This window comes from Syngnathus floridae, unplaced genomic scaffold (genome assembly GCF_059516105.1).
Source record: "Syngnathus floridae isolate MCC-2025c unplaced genomic scaffold, RoL_Sflo_1.0 HiC_scaffold_65, whole genome shotgun sequence".
Lineage (NCBI taxonomy): Eukaryota > Metazoa > Chordata > Actinopteri > Syngnathiformes > Syngnathidae > Syngnathus > Syngnathus floridae.
The window spans coordinates 165,302-177,774 of NW_028284094.1; the positions used below are offsets into that span (position 1 = coordinate 165,302).

The window sequence follows — 12,473 nt, forward strand, 5'->3', positions numbered from 1 at the left end:
TCGTATCATTGACCAGCAGGAGCTACAATGGTGAGTACCCCTTTCGTCTTCCATTTATGTTAAACACTTCCTATTTCATGTCTAACAGTACTCGATTTAACAAATAACCATAAATAAATACAGTGTGGGCAGTCAAGTTAACATATGTGATTATCCTGCCTAATATGTTTATCACAAATATGTCACTAATCACTAATATGTTTATTTGTTTATCACAACACCTTTGGACCTTCAGCAATCGATTATTTCCCTTCATCTACAGAGAGACAGAACGATGGTGTCTTAAACATCTCATTCATTTCACCAAATAACTTCACGCAGGTGGATAACGGCCGTCTCGGTCACGCTATGTTGCGTGATGCAGTTTTGAAGAACCAAATGCATTTATTCAATGAATAAGTCAAGCTAGTTCTATGTTTATGATGTTGTAAGTTACGGTACCGATTGAAGTTGAGTTCGAAGCCAGTGGAAAACAGCGCTGCGTTTGTGCTCTCCAGGTACAAATGTTGTGATCTCTGACTGACGACCGGGCGAGACTCGAGTAAGAGATGTCCAAACGAGCTCCGGCAGGGCGGGCCAAGGCGGAGCGAACGGACGCCCTTCAGGCCGCCAATGACGAGCTGAGAACCAAACTGATGGACGTCCAGTTAGAACTTCAGCAGGAGAAGAACAAGGTGAAAACCTCAACAGACAGACACTGCCTGCCTCCCTGCCTGCCTCCCTGCCTGCCTACCTCCCTCCCTCCCAGATTTCCCGATGTAGATTAGACATGCGTGTGCCATGACTGTGTCAGCCTACATCAACAAATGCACCGAGGACGTCAGCACCACTAAGAATATCATCACCCGGGGCAACCAACGACCCTGGATGACTGAGGAGGTACGTCAAACGCTACGAGCGCGGAACTCTGCCTTCAAGTCTGGCGACAAGGAGACACTGAGGACAGCGAGAGCCAACTTGAACCGTGCCATCAGGATAGCGAAGCGAGACCACAGTCGAAAATTTCAGGATCGTTTCCACGACGTCAAAAACATCAGGAGTATGTGGCAAGGCATACGGGCGATTACAGACTACAACTCCCCCCCCCCCCCCGGTGGGTGTAGTTGATGCTGACTTTCTAAATGGTCTAAATAACTTCTTTGGGAGGTTCGAGGCACTAAACGGCACTCCAGCAGTTAAAACTGTCCCCCATCAGAAAGAGGAGGTACTCTGCCTTGACTCCGCCGATGTGTTGAAGACCCTGAGGAGAGTCAACCCCTGTAAGGCCCCTGGCCCCGACAACATTCCTGGGCGTGTGTTCAGGGAATGTGCAAGTCATCTGGCTGGGGTCATCACAGACATTTTTAACACCTCGCTGGGCCAAGCCACAGTGCCGGCGTGCTTTAAGACTGCCTCCATCATTCCGGTGCCGAAGAAACCTCAAATCACCTCATTTAATGATTACCGGCCTGTTGCACTGACTCCGGTTATGATGAAGTGCTTCGAAAGGCTGCTTAAAGGTCACATCGTTTCCAGACTCCCCCTATTATTTGACCCGTTCCAGTTTGCCGACCGGCAAAACCGCTCCACTCAGGACGCCATCTCCTCCGTTCTTCACCTGAGCCTGGCTCACCTGGAGGAGAAGAACACCCATGTGCGGATGCTGTTCCTGGACTTCAGCTCAGCGTTTAACACCATCATCCCACAGCATCTGGTAGGAAAATTGGAACACCTGGGCTTCAACACCCCCCTTCGCAACTGGCTGCTAGACTTCCTCACCAACAGACCTCAGTCAGTCCGGGTCGGACAGAACACCTCTGATGTCATCACCCTCAGCACAGGCTCCCCTCAGGGCTGCGTCCTGAGCCCCCTGCTGTTCACCCTGATGACACACGACTGCGTCCTCAGGTTCACCACCAATCACATCGTGAAGTCAGCAGACGACACAACGGTGGTGGGGCTCATCAGAGACAACAACGACCTGGACTACAGAGAGGAGGTGGAGCAGCTGGTGGGCTGGTGCAGAGAAAACAGCCTGATCCTGAATGAGGAGAAGATGAAGGAGATCGTCGTCGACTTCAGGAAAAAACAGCCTCACCACGCTCCACTGATCATCAACAGCTCAGCTGTGGAGGTGGTCAGCACCACCAAATTCCTGGGGGTCCACATCACAGAAGACCTCACCTGGACTATGAACACTACGGCACTGGTCAAGAGGGCACAGAAGCGCTTGTACTTCCTGCGGAGGATGAGGAGAGCCCACCTGCCCCCACCCATCATGAGGACGTTCTACAGGAGCACCATAGAGAGCATTCTGACAAGCTGTCTCTCTGTATGGTGTGGAGGCTGCACCGCCTCCGATTGGAAGAACGTGAGGAGAGTGGTGAGGACAGCAGAGAGGATCATAGGGGCTCCTCTTCCCTCCATTCAGGACATTTCATCTCAGCGCTGCATGTCCCGTGCCCGTAACATCATCAATGACCCATCACACCCCCACCATGGACTGTTCTCCCTGCTGCCCTCTGGGAAGAGGTTTGCAGCATCCGCTGCAGGTCCACCAGGTTCTGCAACAGCTTTTTCCCTGCTGTCATCAGACTGTTGAACACTAGAACTGTTGAGCTCTAAACTGAACTCTGCATCACACATTCACAGAACTGTACTTTATGACACTACGGACCTCTATCTTGCACTATCTCGCGGCTCAAATGTGACTTTTGGAAGGCTTTGCGCTGAAAGAAGCTTGTTGACGCTGTGCCTTTGGGCTCTTGCAGAATCTCACCAACGAGGAGCAGGTGGTCGTGATTCACGCCAGGACCCTTCTCACCCTAGCCGAGAAGGTAACGCGCACGTCCACGCACGCTCTCGCATTCTGCTTATGTGACAGCAGCCTTTCCTCAGTGGTTAGAATACATCAAAGTGACCAAGTCAGCACTTCAACAGAAGATGTTGGACATTGAAAGTGAGAAGGTAGACAGACACGCGACATCAGCCAAGGGGAACTCCGGCAATGTGCCCCAACAATTCTGACCTTGAGCTGTGCTAGGATATGTTCTGCAAGCAGAAGGGCTACCTGGATGAAGAGTTGGACTTCAGGAAGTGTTCCATGGACCAGGCTCATAAGGTAAGCCGCCCTCAAATCTCCCGCCGGACCACTGATGGACGAGGATTGCGGCCCAGAGGATCCTGGAGCTGGAGGCCATGTTGTACGAGGCGCTACCGCAGCGGGACTGCCCCGCCACGGACGGCGAAAAAGCCAGCCACGCTGGCGTGAATGACGTGCTGACGGCGGATCAGAGAGAAGAGCTTAGGAGCGCCGTGGACCAATGGAAGCGAGCCCTGATGTGCGAGTTGAGGGAGCGCGACGCTTGCATCCTCCAAGAGAGAATGGATCTGCTGCACAGCGCGCAACAGGTAAGGGCCCAAAGCCAGCCCGGCACTTACTTGCACGCTTACTGGCTTTTGAATGCCACTTTCCATTTGTCCGTCCTAGAGGAACAAAGAGCTGAAAGAATTCATCGAAGCTCAGAAGAGACAAATCAAACAATTGGAGGAGAAGTTTCTGTTTCTCTTTCTATTCTTCTCCTTGGCCTTCATTCTGTGGCCCTAACACCAGCTGGTGAGTGAGCTCCAGCGGCACCGCACTCGACACCTCCGATACACTGCCAGCCGGTCTCAGACGTTGGCAGACGCTCCGATGCCAACGTATACCCCCCGCCACGGTGACAGAGGCACCGCGTCACACCGGCGCTCATCCAATCAGAAGGCAGGAAAAGCAAATTCACATGCAGGGCACTTTTGAACCAGAAGAGAGCGCCACAAAAAACGGTTGTTGCCCCAAACGCGCACTAAAAAGGGTCAGAATAACAAGAGTCCCACTGGCCAGCCGGGGCCACCCGTCCAGCTGTTTCTTCAGGGGGAAAAAAATTGGAGTCACCGGTGAGTACATTTTGCATTTAGCTCTGCTTTTCTGCTTCTGTCTTCAAGTGTGTGGCATCCTGCGATCAAAGATTCAGCCAACCCCAAAGCGGTTGACCTCAACGTCCCACCACCATGCCTACCAGAGCAGGTGACGTGATGCTTTGGACATCCTTCCGTCTCAGATGCCCAAAAGTACTCTTTGCCACATCTGCGGCAATACGGTGTCTTTTCAAAGGTGCAAATAAATCCAGCGTGGGCGGAACACGCACGTCTTCGGTTTTTCCCGCTTTGTTTGTGTGACAGCTGTTGTGAAAATTTTATACAAATAAAGTTGTATAGTACAGGTTTGGCCAAGCCGCAACTCCCGAACCGCATGCGGCTCTTTTATGTTCATATCAACATTTGTGTGTGTGTGTGTGTGTGTGGGGGGGGGGGGGGGGGGGGTGCGTGTTGGCTTCACTTGAGTTCAATTTGGTATTTTGGTCAAAAGCGCATGTGGTGAAATTCCACAAAGTAGGATGGGCAAACACATTTCTTTAAACTATGAGTGTCAATTGGGCTCTCGAAATGGCAGGGAAAAGATGCACAGCAAAACGAAAATACGTAGATGAACACAGGACGTTTTAATCAGAGTGGGAAAGTTTCTATTTTTTGTTGAACGTGATGGCAAACCATTCTGCCTGATATGTCAGACCTCAGCGCATTTCAAAGATTCAAATCTTCAGCGCCATGCACTTAAGCTCACTCCATGCTAACATTGATCAGGCGTCGAACCCGCAACATCATGCTTAAGAGGTGGCCATGCTAACCAGTGCGCCATTATGTCAACGCATAATAACTGTAAGTCTACTGATCAAAACAGCGGTTACTACATGACGTCGCTACGTCGTGGTCACGTGACGCAGACAAGACGTCAATGGACGTGGGCAGAGTTAACTTGTTTAAAAGGGAGTGGGCAGAAGAAATATTTAATTTATTTAAATCTATTTTGAGTGCACACCATTATGCCAATGCATAACAACTGTAAATCTACTAAACAAAACAGCGGTTGCTATATGACGTCTGCCACGTCGTGGTCACGTGACGCGGACGTGACGTCGACGCCTACTTTACATCCCACCGATCACAGGACCCCTCGGCTGCATAACCGTGCCCCCTTCCCAACCAATCGGATTTGCTATACGCGAAAACGACGCCAATGGAAAGAGCTTCCGCCCAAATTTAAATCCGTGGGCGTGGCTCGCAGCAGGAAGTAGGAAAATGGCGGCGATGTTGACAAAGACACAGCGGATGGTAACATACGACTAACAAGAGAAATATTTTTATTTTCTGCTTGCAACTGGACCGTCCAGAGCGTACACGGTAAGTACAACTCATCGTTTTTAAAAAGAAGTACTTTTGTTGCCCTGAAAAGCGAGTGAGCGTGGCGTTTGTGGGGGACGTCGAATTTCGACGATTCTTTCTGGTCAACGGTTGTAAATGATTGTGTTGATTAAAAAAGAAAACTATGTAACTCTACTTTTAACTGCCGTTTCAGATAGATTTGGAATTGCATCACATCCAATTTTGCCTGGGAACAAACAGATTAAATAAATCTTAGTTTTGAATAAGCCACTCCTTCTCAAACAAGTAAACTCTGCCCATTTTGCGCAGTAGATGTTCTGTTAATATCTAGTATTTATACAAAGTCATAATTTAAATTGCTTTCAACCTTCATTCATCGGTTCAACCAACATTACTCGCTCTTATTACCAACTTGTATTGATTTAACTAAGCGTTTAATACTTCCTATCAGGTCTCAAATCGAGATTTGGCAAAATACAATTTCAGCAAATCCAATTTTGCCAGGGAACAAAAATAGATTAAATAAACTAAATAAGTCCTCTTCCCATTAAATAAATCAGAAAAGTCTGTCTTGTAACCAGTCCTCTTCAAACAAGTAAAGTCTGCCCATTTTGTGCCGTAGATTTTGTGTCTATGCCTAGTATTTAAACAAAATCATAATTTAAACGACTTCTTTCCTTCATTCACTTTGGAAATTTGGAATTGCAGCAAATCGAATTTTGCCAGGGAACAAAAATAGATCAATTAAACTAAATAAGTTTTCTTCCCATTAAATGAATTAAAAAAGTCTGTCTTGTAACCAGTCCTTTTCAAACAAGTAAAGTCTGCCCATTTTGTGCCGTCGATTTTGTGTTTATGCCTAGTATTTATACAAAATCATAATTTAAAGGACTTCATTCCTTCATTCACTTTGGAAATTTGGAATTGCAGCACATCAAATTTTGCCTGGGAAGAAAAGTAGATTAAATAAATTTAATAAGTCTTACTACTTCCCATTAAATAAATTAAATACGTCTTACTTGTTTCCACTCCTTTTCAAAACAGTAGTTTAAAACGAGGGCCCTTCACTCAATCTTTAACCTCAACCCCGCACGTTGTGTTGTATCTGTGAATCTTGGTTGTGGCCAAATGATAGTTTTCTTTCATTCGTTTAGGTTCCAAGAAAACTTGATGTAACTCTACTTTTAACTGCCGTTTCAGATAAGCGGGTATTACGTCGCAGTCATGTGCCGCGGATATGACGTAATTGCCCGAACCTCCGCCAAAATTCAAATCTGTTGGCGCGATGGCCGTGAGCCGCTGAGCAGCGACGATTATCAACAGAAATATCTTTATTTTCTGCTTGCAACTGGACCGTCTAGAGCGTACACGGTAAGTAACACTCATTGTGTTTAAGGAGATTTACGTTTGTAATAGCAGAAGTGTAGCCGCGTTGCGTTGTACGTGTGAAAATTGGTCGAGGCGAAATGTTAATGTTTAATTTCATTCCTTTAGGTTCCACGGTGTTTGTTGGCTGCAAGTTTTCCACTGCAAGAAGAGGCTCGTATCATTGACCAGGAGCGAGCTACAATGGTGAGTAGCCATAACATTTATGTTAAACACTTCCTATTTCATGTCTAACAGTACTTGATTTAACAAATAACCATAAATAAATACAGTGTGGGCACTGAAGTTAACATATGTGATTATACTGCCTAATCTGTCACAGAGTAGATTGTTGCAAAGTAATATAAGATCCAAAGTTTTAATTCAGAATAGTTTTCAAAAGAAGGCCATTAGAATTATATACAAGTATGATTACCCTTAACATAACAACAAGCTATTAATTAAATCACAAATTCTTCAATTCAAAGATTTGGTAGATTATCAGACAAATAATGTCTAACAGTAATTGATTTAACACATCACGATAAGTAGATTGAGTGTGGGCACTCTCAAGTTAACATATATGATTATACTGCCTAATCTGTTACAGAGTATGTTGTTGCCAAGTAATGTAGAATAGATCCAAAGTAGTAATCCAGAATAGTTTTGAAGAGGCCATTAGAATAATAAACAAATCTGATTACCTTGAACATAATAACAAGCTAAGTGTTTAATATGTCCTATGAAGTCAAAATTGGGCACCATCATGTGGTGAAATTTGGAATTGCATCACATCCAATTTTGCCTGGGAACAAACAGATTAAATAAATCTTAGTTTTGAATAAGCCACTCCTTCTCAAACAAGTAAACTCTGCCCATTTCGCGCAGTAGATGTTCTGTTAATATCTAGTATTTATACAAAGTCATAATTTAAATTGCTTTCAACCTTCATTCATCGGTTCAACCAACATTACTCGCTCTTATTACCAACTTGTATTGATTTAACTAAGCGTTTAATACTTCCTATCAGGTCTCAAGTCAAGATTTGGCAAAATACAATTTTTTTTGTGCCGTCGATTTTGTGTTTATGCCTAGTATTTATACAAAATCATAATTTAAAGGACTTCATTCCTTCATTCACTTTGGAAATTTGGAATTGCAGCACATCAAATTTTGCCTGGGAAGAAAAGTAGATTAAATAAATTTAATAAGTCTTACTACTTCCCATTAAATAAATTAAATACGTCTTACTTGTTTCCACTCCTTTTCAAAACAGTAGTTTAAAACGAGGGCCCTTCACTCAATCTTTAACCTCAACCCCGCACGTTGTGTTGTATCTGTGAATCTTGGTTGTGGCCAAATGATAGTTTTCTTTCATTCGTTTAGGTTCCAAGAAAACTTGATGTAACTCTACTTTTAACTGCCGTTTCAGATAAGCGGGTATTACGTCGCAGTCATGTGCCGCGGATATGACGTAATTGCCCGAACCTCCGCCAAAATTCAAATCTGTTGGCGCGATGGCCGTGAGCCGCTGAGCAGCGACGATTATCAACAGAAATATCTTTATTTTCTGCTTGCAACTGGACCGTCTAGAGCGTACACGGTAAGTAACACTCATTGTGTTTAAGGAGATTTACGTTTGTAATAGCAGAAGTGTAGCCGCGTTGCGTTGTACGTGTGAAAATTGGTCGAGGCGAAATGTTAATGTTTAATTTCATTCCTTTAGGTTCCACGGTGTTTGTTGGCTGCAAGTTTTCCACTGCAAGAAGAGGCCCGTATCATTGACCAGGAGCGAGCTACAATGGTGAGTAGCCATAACATTTATGTTAAACACTTCCTATTTCATGTCTAACAGTACTTGATTTAACAAATAACCATAAATAAATACAGTGTGGGCACTGAAGTTAACATATGTGATTATACTGCCTAATCTGTCACAGAGTAGATTGTTGCAAAGTAATATAAGATCCAAAGTTGTAATTCAGAATAGTTTTCAAAAGAAGGCCATTAGAATTATATACAAGTATGATTACCCTTAACATAACAACAAGCTATTAATTAAATCACAAATTCTTCAATTCAAAGATTTGGTAGATTATCAGACAAATAATGTCTAACAGTAATTGATTTAACACATCACGATAAGTAGATTGAGTGTGGGCACTCTCAAGTTAACATATATGATTATACTGCCTAATCTGTTACAGAGTATGTTGTTGCCAAGTAATGTAGAATAGATCCAAAGTAGTAATCCAGAATAGTTTTGAAGAGGCCATTAGAATAATAAACAAATCTGATTACCTTGAACATAATAACAAGCTAAGTGTTTAATATGTCCTATGAAGTCAAAATTGGGCACCATCATGTGGTGAAATTTGGAATTGCATCACATCCAATTTTGCCTGGGAACAAACAGATTAAATAAATCTTAGTTTTGAATAAGCCACTCCTTCTCAAACAAGTAAACTCTGCCCATTTTGCGCAGTAGATGTTCTGTTAATATCTAGTATTTATACAAAGTCATAATTTAAATTGCTTTCAACCTTCATTCATCGGTTCAACCAACATTACTCGCTCTTATTACCAACTTGTATTGATTTAACTAAGCGTTTAATACTTCCTATCAGGTCTCAGGTCAAGATTTGGTAAAATACAATTTCAGCAAATCCAATTTTGCCAGGGAACAAAAATAGATTAAATAAACTAAATAAGTCCTCTTCCCATTAAATAAATCAGAAAAGTCTGTCTTGTAACCAGTCCTCTTCAAACAAGTAAAGTCTGCCCATTTTGTGCCGTAGATTTTGTGTCTATGCCTAGTATTTAAACAAAATCATAATTTAAACGACTTCTTTCCTTCATTCACTTTGGAAATTTGGAATTGCAGCAAATCGAATTTTGCCAGGGAACAAAAATAGATCAATTAAACTAAATAAGTCTTCTTCCCATTAAATAAATTAAAAAAGTCTGTCTTGTAACCAGTCCTTTTCAAACAAGTAAAGTCTGCCCATTTTGTGCCGTCAATTTTGTGTTAATGCCTAGTATTTATACAAAATCATAATTTAAAGGACTTCATTCCTTCATTCACTTTGGAAATTTGGAATTGCAGCACATCAAATTTTGCCTGGGAAGAAAAGTAGATTAAATAAATTTAATAAGTCTTACTAGTTCCCATTAAATAAATTAAATACGTGTTACTTGTTCCCACTCCTTTTCAAAAAAGTAGTTTAAAACGAGGTCCCTTCACTCAACCTTTAACCCTATTTATTCACCTTCTAGGCTAAGTGTTAAAGGCTAAGTGTTAGAGGCTAAAAGCCAGAGGCTAGGCGCCAGAGGCGAGTTTTTGTGGGCTGAAGTTTTAGTGGGGTTAGTGTGAATACAATCCAAAAGAATACAACAGAATACAATACAATAGAATATAATACATAGATTAAATTCAATAGCTCTTACTACTTCCCATTAAATAAATTAAATACGTCTTACTTGTTCCCAATCCTTTTCAAAAAAGTAGTTTAAAACGAGGGCCCTTCACTCAACCTTTAACCTCAACCCCGCACGTCACATTGTGTTGTATCTGTGAATGTCTGTTGTGGCCAAATGATAGTTTTCTTTCATTCGTTTAGGTTCCACGGTGTTTGTTGGCTATGTTTTCCACTGTCAGAAGGATGAAAATACAAAGTACAACGCTTGGACGTGGGCGAAGACGTCACCGGTGAGTCCTTCCTTCCTATTTATTTACCTTCTAGGTGCTAGAGGCTAAGTGTTAGAGGCTAAGTGTTAGAGGCTAAGTGTTAAAGGCAACACAATACGAACAACACAACACAATACGAACAACTCAACACAATATGAACAACACAATATGAACAACACAACACAATACGAACAACACAACACAATACGAACAACACAACACAATACGAACAACACAACACATTACGAACAACACAACACAATACGAACAACACAACGATACTGCACTGAACAACACGATACCGCACTGAACAACACGATACCGCACTAAACAACACGATACTGCACTGAACAACACCATGCCGCACTGAACACCATGCCACACTGAACAACACCATCCCGCACTGAACAACACCATGCCGCACTGAACAACACCATGCCGCACTGAACAACACCATGCCGCACTGAACGACACCATGACGCACTGAAAGACACCATGCCGCACTGAACGACACCATGCCGCACTGAACGACACCATGCCGCACTGAAAGACACCATCCCGCACTGAACAACACCATGCCGCACTGAACAACACCATCCTGCACTGAACAACACCATCCCGCACTGAACAACACCATGCCGCACTGAACAACATTATGCCACACTGAACATTATGCCGCACTGAACAACACCATGCCGCACTGAACAACACCATGCCGCACTGAAAAACATTATGCCGCACTGAACAACACCATGCCGCACTGAACAACACCATGCCGCACTGAACAACATTATGCCGCACTGAACAACACCATGCCGCACTGAACAACACCATCCTGCACTGAACAACACCATTCCGCATTGAACACCATGCCGCACTGAACAACACCATCCCGCACTGAACAACACCATCCCGCACTGAACAACACCATGCCGCACTGAACAACACCATGCCGCACTGAACAACACCATGCCGCACTGAACAACATTATGCCGCACTGAACAACACCATGCCGCACTGAACAACACCATCCCGCACTGAACAACACCATGCCGCACTGAACAACACCATTCCGCACTGAACAACACCATGCCGCACTGAACAACATTATGCCGCACTGAACAACACCATGCCGCACTGAACAACACCATGCCGCACTGAACAACATTATGCCGCACTGAACAACACCATGCCGCACTGAACAACACCATCCCGCACTGAACAACACCATGCCGCATTGAACAACACCATGCCGCACTGAACAACACCATCCTGCACTGAACAACACCATCCCGCACTGAACAACACCATGCCGCACTGAACAACACCATGCCGCACTGAACAACACCATGCCGCAATGAACAACACCATCCCGCACTGAACAACATTATGCCGCACTGAACAACATTATGCCGCACTGAACAACATTATGCTGCACTGAACAACATTATGCCGCACTGAACAACATTATGCCGCAGTGAACAACACCATGCCGCACTGAACAACACCATGCCGCACTGAACAACATTATGGCGCACTGAACAACACCATGCCGCACTGAACAACACCATGCCGCAATGAACAACACCATCCCGCACTGAACAACACCATGCCGCACGGAACAACACCATGCCGCACTGAAAAACACCATCCCGCACTGAACAACACCATGCCGCACTGAACAACAGCATTCCGCACTGAACAACACCATGCCGCACTGAACAACATTACGCTGCACTGAACAACACCATGCCGCACTGAACAACACCATGCCGCACTGAACAACATTATGCCGCACTGAACAACACCATGCCGCACTGAACAACACCATGCCGCATTGAACAACACCATACCGCATTGAACAACACCATGCCGCACTGAACAACACCATCCTGCACTGAACAACACCATGCCGCATTGAACAACACCATGCCGCACTGAACAACACCATCCTGCACTGAACAACACCATCCCGCACTGAACAACACCATCCCGCATTGAACAACACCATCCTGCACTGAACAACACCATGCCGCACTGAACAACACCATGCCGCACTGAACAACACCATTCCGCACTGAACAACACCATGCCGCACTGAACAACACCATCCTGCACTGAACAACACCATCCCGCACTGAACAACACCATGCCGCATTGAACAACACCATGCCGCACT

General features: G+C 44.4%; 1 long non-coding RNA gene across 1 annotated transcript; it reads left to right on the plus strand.

Moving 5' to 3' along the window:
• Positions 1-8,043: 8,043 nt before the first annotated feature.
• Positions 8,044-10,315, plus strand: LOC148378104 (uncharacterized). The gene is made up of 3 exons (XR_015856180.1): positions 8,044-8,209; positions 8,333-8,410; positions 10,227-10,315. It is a non-coding gene; the product is annotated as an uncharacterized LOC148378104 (long non-coding RNA).
• The last annotated feature ends 2,158 nt before the right edge of the window (positions 10,316-12,473 follow it).